Raw genomic sequence first — 6,905 nt, 5'->3', positions numbered from 1 at the left:
AAAGGATAATAAAAAAAACATGCCGTTTTAGAGCTTCAGCATAGCAACAGGGGGCTCGATAACCCAGAGAGAGGAAATATCTGCTTCTGAACTGTCAATTACTCAGAGGGCCGTAATGCTTTACCACAGCGCCAGAGGTCCCTTGTTAGTGCCAGACCCTCATTTGTCAGTGCACAACACAGACTCCCCATTATGTCATGGGGAGGGAGTCAACACTCAGACCCAAAACACAAGCCAAACAGTCACGCTTCAGACAGCCTTTAGATCCTAAAACCCCAAAATGGAGCTGATCTACGGGACTCAATCAGTTAATCAAACTGTGAAGTGGCCAGTGGGTAATGTTAGATGTCAGCTTGGTGAGAGACACAGAATCAGGTCACTTCACTGTGCAGCAAAGATTATCTTATGTGTCAGTGACGGCCACACTCCAGTCCACTGATTGCATCAGTCATTAGGCTAACAGCAGAAGCTTTGCCTGTTAGTGTGTTTCCTTAACAGATGCATCCATCAATGTCCTGTGCACCCTACAAGACAATTCACTCAAGATCTGTCAAAGAAGAGTGTTGTCATGTACTCAGGATTAGAATCACTACAGCTATTATTATGCAAGCTGTAGTTACAGCAGCAAGAGCCTGTTTGTACTGGAACTGACCTGTCTTACCTCTATCAGAAACACTCTCTAGAGAGCAAATGAGATGGTCAAGCACAAAGCAAAAGAGCAATTCAAGTGTTTCAGGGTCTGGATGAGGCAAAGAATGATAAATAAGAGCCAAACAAGAGGAGCAGATGTGAACGAGCTTGTTTGATTGCAAAGTCTGTATTTGGCCTGTCATACCTAAGGAGAAGATTAAAGGGAAAAAGTACACAGAGGAAAGCAAAGGGTACGATACGCTTCTTTAAATAACCCTGTGCAACATTCTGTTCCTTCAGGTTTGGTAGGGGATCTTGAGCTCATATGTAATCATCTGTCTTTTAATAATTTTTTCATGCTTTCTGTTTAAGTTGATGAATAATTAAACCCTTCCATTTACATCTTTGCTTCTGAGGGATCAAAACAGCAGTGTGTAGCCCTTGAAGAATGAACAAGCATTGTTGACTTTAATGGGATTGACATTTGTCTTGTTAAAATGTTTGTTCTTTACTGATGTTGTCACATGCATATTGCATTGGTTTTATTTGTTCTACCAAATTGTCCTTGTTTCACTTCAAATACAGAAAGGGAATGCTTTTCTACATCCACACTTTTCTGCTTGAGGCAAAAAGCATCAGTGATATATTCACAAAATTGTTAGAAAGGCTGTCCGCACATACCGGGGTCCACAGTCTGAGTTGTTGTGCGTCATTGTGAGGTAATTAGGGGTCTTTGAAAAATCTGCCTCTACTCTTCCCTGCCTACAAAGCTTTATTTGTTCTGATGAGGAGTTGCTTATCTCCATAATTGCACTGTATAGCTATCTTGTGTGTGGCATTAAGCTTTATAATATTGCTTAACGACTCCATTTCCATTCCACCCACTCTCTTCAAATCCATTTTTAGACAAACGCTTCACATCTTTAAGCTAACGCCAACATAACAGAATAAAGCGGACTGAGGGGGACAGCAAATGCCAAGAAATTCAAAGGAAGAACTTTGGGTGACTTCTATGGTAAATATTAATAGAGGAATTCTTCTCTCCAAGAAAACTGCTGTGTCAGAGACCTTTTAAAACTTTATATAATCACTGCCACAGAGAGTTTTAGAATAATAATTATTCTAATCATTTACATTTTTATAAAGAACTTTTAAAACTATGGAAGCATATTGGTAGCAAAATTCATTTTGAAATGTAATTTGCAAAATGGCAATGCATTTCTGTATTTAAATTGACATTTTCCCATACATATGTGCGACGTTTAGTGCAAAATGAAAATGAAAATTAAATTATATAATTTATATGCTACAGTTTTTGCTTGGACATTTTAAACATCTAATCAGTTTGGGTAATACATTTTAATTTTAATTTCGCAACTTATAAAGTGTTAAAATATGTTTTTAATTTACATATTAAAACTAGTGTAGGAAATGGCAAATCTAAATTATATAATTGAATTTTCATTTTCATTTTGCACTAAACGTCGCACAGTTGGGTGACTTCTATGGTAAATATTAATAGAGGAATTCTTCTCTCCAAGAAAACTGCTGTGTCAGAGACCTTTTAAAACTCAAAGTTGCTTGAAAATTAAACTATATAATCACTGCCACAGAGAGTTTTAGAATAATAATTATTCTAATCATTTACATTTTTATAAAGAACTTTTAAAACTATGGAAGCATATTGGTAGCAAAATTCATTTTGAAATGTAATTTGCAAAATGGCAATGCATTTCTGTATTTAAATTGACATTTTCCCATACATATGTGCGACGTTTAGTGCAAAATGAAAATGAAAATTCAATTATATAATTTAGATTTGCCATTTCCTACACTAGTTTTAATATGTAAATTAAAAACATATTTTAACACTTTATAAGTTGCGAAATTAAAATGAAAATGTATTACCCAAACTGATTAGATGTTTAAAATGTCCAAGCAAAAACTGTAGCATATAAATTATATAATTTAATTTTCATTTTCATTTTGCACTAAATGTTGCACATACTGTATGTATGCGAAAATGTACATTTAAATACAGAAATACATTGCCATTTTACATATTGCATAGTCATTTTGCATATTACATTTCAAAATGAATTTTGCTACCCATATGCTTCCATATAAAACACAAACTTGCTTAAAATATATTATGCATGTGTTACTTTCGTATTGTTCAGTTACTCTATTTCTAGTTGTTCAGTTATTTTATATATGTTTAGTTGCTCTATAAATATATTTAAATGCATTTATAAATATGTGTGTGCACACATTTATAAATAGATTTTTATATAATTTTTATTTGTGTTTGTTTTATAGAATTTTATAATAATATTTTTTTGTTATAATAATTTACATTTATATAAAGACTATTTAAAACAAATTTGCTTAAAAATGAAACAAAAAATTACTGGCTCATAGAACTATATATGTATATATATATATATATATATGCACATACACCCACAAACACACACACACACACACACACACACACACACACATAAATAACTAAATTTACAAATATTTATATAGTGCCTTTAAACATAGATCAAATACTTATTTCACTCACTGAAATGCAAATCAATTTCTAGCCTTTATATAATGTGTTTTTTCTAGATTTTTTGGTTGAGATTCTGTCTCTATCTGTTAAAAAAAACCTACCATAAAAATTACATAAAAATTACAGACCCTTCATTTCTTTGTAAGTGGGAAAACTTACAAAATCAGCAGAGGATCAAATAAATATTTCCCTCACTGTATAAGTAACACATGCATATATACATTTATACAATATTTCAATTTTATATTGTAAATATTAATGTGTGTTTGTTTATATATATAATATACAAGTTTCCCTTGCATTAAATTAATAAACAACAACAGAGGTTCTCTGACCAGGCAACTCCTGTGGATGAGGGAGAAGTTACATAAAAATGTCTATCTTGTATAGTCTGTGGCGTATTCATAAACCTCTTAATAAATAAACACTTTGATTAAAACAGTAGTGCAATGTTGTAAATGCTCATATGATATTCTCTCAGACAGAACCAGTGAGCCTCAGATGCCTCTTCTGAAAGCAAGGTTTCTGTCATCTTCACAGCAACCAAGGAGAAATCAGGACAGGTTTGGGTGGCTTGTCACAGAGGGACGATGATCTGCAAGATACAAAGGGGACAGAATAACGAGAGTCAGCCGAGCAGCCTTTAGATGGACTGCAACTTAAGTATCTCTCTAAATGACTCAAGGAAGCTGTTCATAAACCCACCACACAAGTGTCACGTCAAGCAACTTCCTCTCCATCACTAAATTGAGTTTCCATCATCCAATGAGCATTTATTTGAAAAACAAGCACTTCTTCATTTTGCCAGACTCCTCCACCAGCTCCACAGAAGCGTAATTACACAGCATAAATAATTTAAAATGTTGATTATTGCAGACTTAATGACTCACTCAGTCTCTCACTAACTGCTTCCCTCCTCCGAGGACTGATAAAGACATTGGAAGAGATGGCTTCAGTTCAGACGAGTACAGCAGTGTTGTGTTATCTTCCTCTGCTGACATGTCTCGCTAACTTGTAAAATAAATTTTAGGACAATAAAAGTACAGATCGTGGTAAACAGGATTGTAATGACTTCTAATAGAAGGGTAACATTCTGTATCTCTTCACTATCAAAGATACTGCACAAAGCAGAGACAGATCCTCACTAAATAGAGATGATCACAGAAAAAACAGAAACTGACAAGCACGGCTTCAAAAGCAAGAAAGGGTCAGTGAGGTTGATACAGAGAGCACACGTTCTCCTACTGCCATACATTTCATTATACAAGAATGAACTACTTTGAAAAACTTTCCCACTTCATTCCACATGTCAGAAAACCGATAGAAAAAGATCAAATGCGGGTGTTACTGAGGGTGAACAGTCATCAAGCATCTGTCACAGCAGGACTCAAATGAGCTGAACACTCTCAGAAACCAATTACTGCTATGATCTTCATTTTCAACAGTTAGCTGTACCAGAATATTTTCAATTATCTGTAACAGAATAGTCTTAACGTTCATTACTGTCTTTTTGAAAGTTTATTTTATTCTATTTTAATTATTATTCTTTATTATTTATTTATATTACCAATATTGGTAACTCATTTGATTTTTTCCCCTCTGTCACAGTTTTTATTGTGTGCACTAATATTTGGACAATATTTAAAGCAATCACACGAGCAAAGTATGTTGAAATTAATTGGAATAATTTAATTTAATTTTAAATTGAATTTGTTGTTTTCTCGATAAAGAATGTAAAATAAAAGAACTGTATGCAGCTGAAATCCTTTTGCTTTGATGAAGTAGCGTGTGCAAAGAACCAAAATGCTCCCAATTCTCAGCTGATGCAATGTATTATAAATATTGTTGTCTTCTATGAATCAAAGAATGTGCTTTTGCAATCCCTTGTTGGTGATGGATCATTTTCATGCTGTATTAAACAGCCTGTGAAACGTGACGTAAGAAATTGTGCGGTGATAGAAATATTGATGCTGAGGTCTAGTTAAAGTCCCTTTCCAGCTCACAGGTAATAATATTACAGACATATTTTCCAACACTAAAGCATCTGTCATAATAAAAGTGATGAAAAAATTGCAAAATATTTTAATATTTTAATAACATATCGCAAACATGCCTCTCTAAAGGCATTAACTGTATTGCTCTGGGTGTTTAATCAGATTTCCAGAAATTTTATGAACAACAAACATGCTGAAAACAAGTAATCACCCTGGTCATAATGGGTTAAACATCGTAATTCGCATGTCAGAGTAAATCAAATCTCACTGTTTATGTTAAATGTCTTATACTGTGCAATCAAACTGTAAATGTACTTAATATAATGCCATTTCAAGAAAGATTTCTCTGCACAACAACCATAATTTTCCAGTGAATAAAACATACATTTAAATATATTAAAAGCATATATTAATTTCAAGTCCTGAAAAAAAAAAAAAAAAAAAACATTTTCAGGCATGAAAACTGAGGAACAAAACAACACAATTGTGAAGCGAGTTTAGTATTACACGTAATACCATTCAGTGAAACACTGGAACAATGAATAATTCAGTAGTTTGGATCATGACTAACAGGTTAAACATCTTTATTTAGGGGTCATTAAAGTGCCAGAGTCCATGTTTATAACACAGGACACCTAAATAATGCACCACTGTATCTCGAGGGGACAATTTCAAGAAATGGACAAGAAAGTTGCTCTCTCAACTACCAATATATTGACTATGCTTTTTCTCTAGGGAAACATTCACGCTGTAGTCTTGTTACAGAGCCTCATACAAGTCATACAGCTAAATGCAAGTCATGAATAAATGACAAAATCCAGCACCAAAGAACAGCTTACAACCTTTAATCATTCATCAGCACAAAGTGTTGGTTTAAATAAAGGTAGGCCTTTTACTTTCTATTTCACAGGGAGTCATGATAACCATATTTGGTTTATTTGTTGAATTTTTTTAAGTATTACTGTTAGTTTGCTTGAATATCCCCAAGTTCAACATTTAATATGTTGTAGGCTTTATTGTGACAGGTGTCAGCAGAGAAAACGTATTTTTTATTTTCAGCAGGATAATGTAAGAAAAAGGAAAGTCTCAGATGGTATACCATCTTATCTGATATGTTGTACCTGCCTAACAATATGCTTTTTATTGTACCTCAGAGGGCATTGTTGTTTCTCTAGATCAATTGGGGCAGAGCCTAGATTGCACCAACTATACTGAACCCCTGGGTTTTACCATGATTGACTGTAATCAAGAGAAACTAAACCCAAACATTAAGGCCTGGATGCCCTCATGAACTGAAATTCTGTGAACACTACATTCTGTGAACTACTAACATAATTTGATTGTCTTGGAAGAAAGCATTCAGGATAAATATCACTATTATTCCTAGAAGAATACTTTACAGGGTAAAGTAACTACAGGGTCTTTAAATTAGTAATTTTCTAGTTCATTGACTTCTGATGTGCATCTGTAGCCAGTGATTCACATTTTGCAATTTATACTTCTCATTTTCTGTAGACTAAATTATTGCATATATTTCGGTAAATCGATTTGTGATGGGGCGGGGAGGGTGCTTGAATGTTCCAATCTAGCTCTTGCCCATAATGCATTTAGCCAATTTGTATAGCCCCACCCCGTATCACTGTCTGAAGAGAAACACCTCTGCTGGCTGAACATCCTTGTCTAAGGTGTGTGTGTGTAGAGCTATATATATATATATA

This window comes from Sinocyclocheilus grahami, unplaced genomic scaffold, assembly GCF_001515645.1.
Source record: "Sinocyclocheilus grahami isolate Dianchi unplaced genomic scaffold, SAMN03320097.WGS_v1.1 scaffold219.1, whole genome shotgun sequence".
In the NCBI taxonomy this organism is placed as follows: Eukaryota; Metazoa; Chordata; class Actinopteri; order Cypriniformes; family Cyprinidae; genus Sinocyclocheilus; species Sinocyclocheilus grahami.
Note: the sequence above shows the minus strand (reverse complement) of the source record.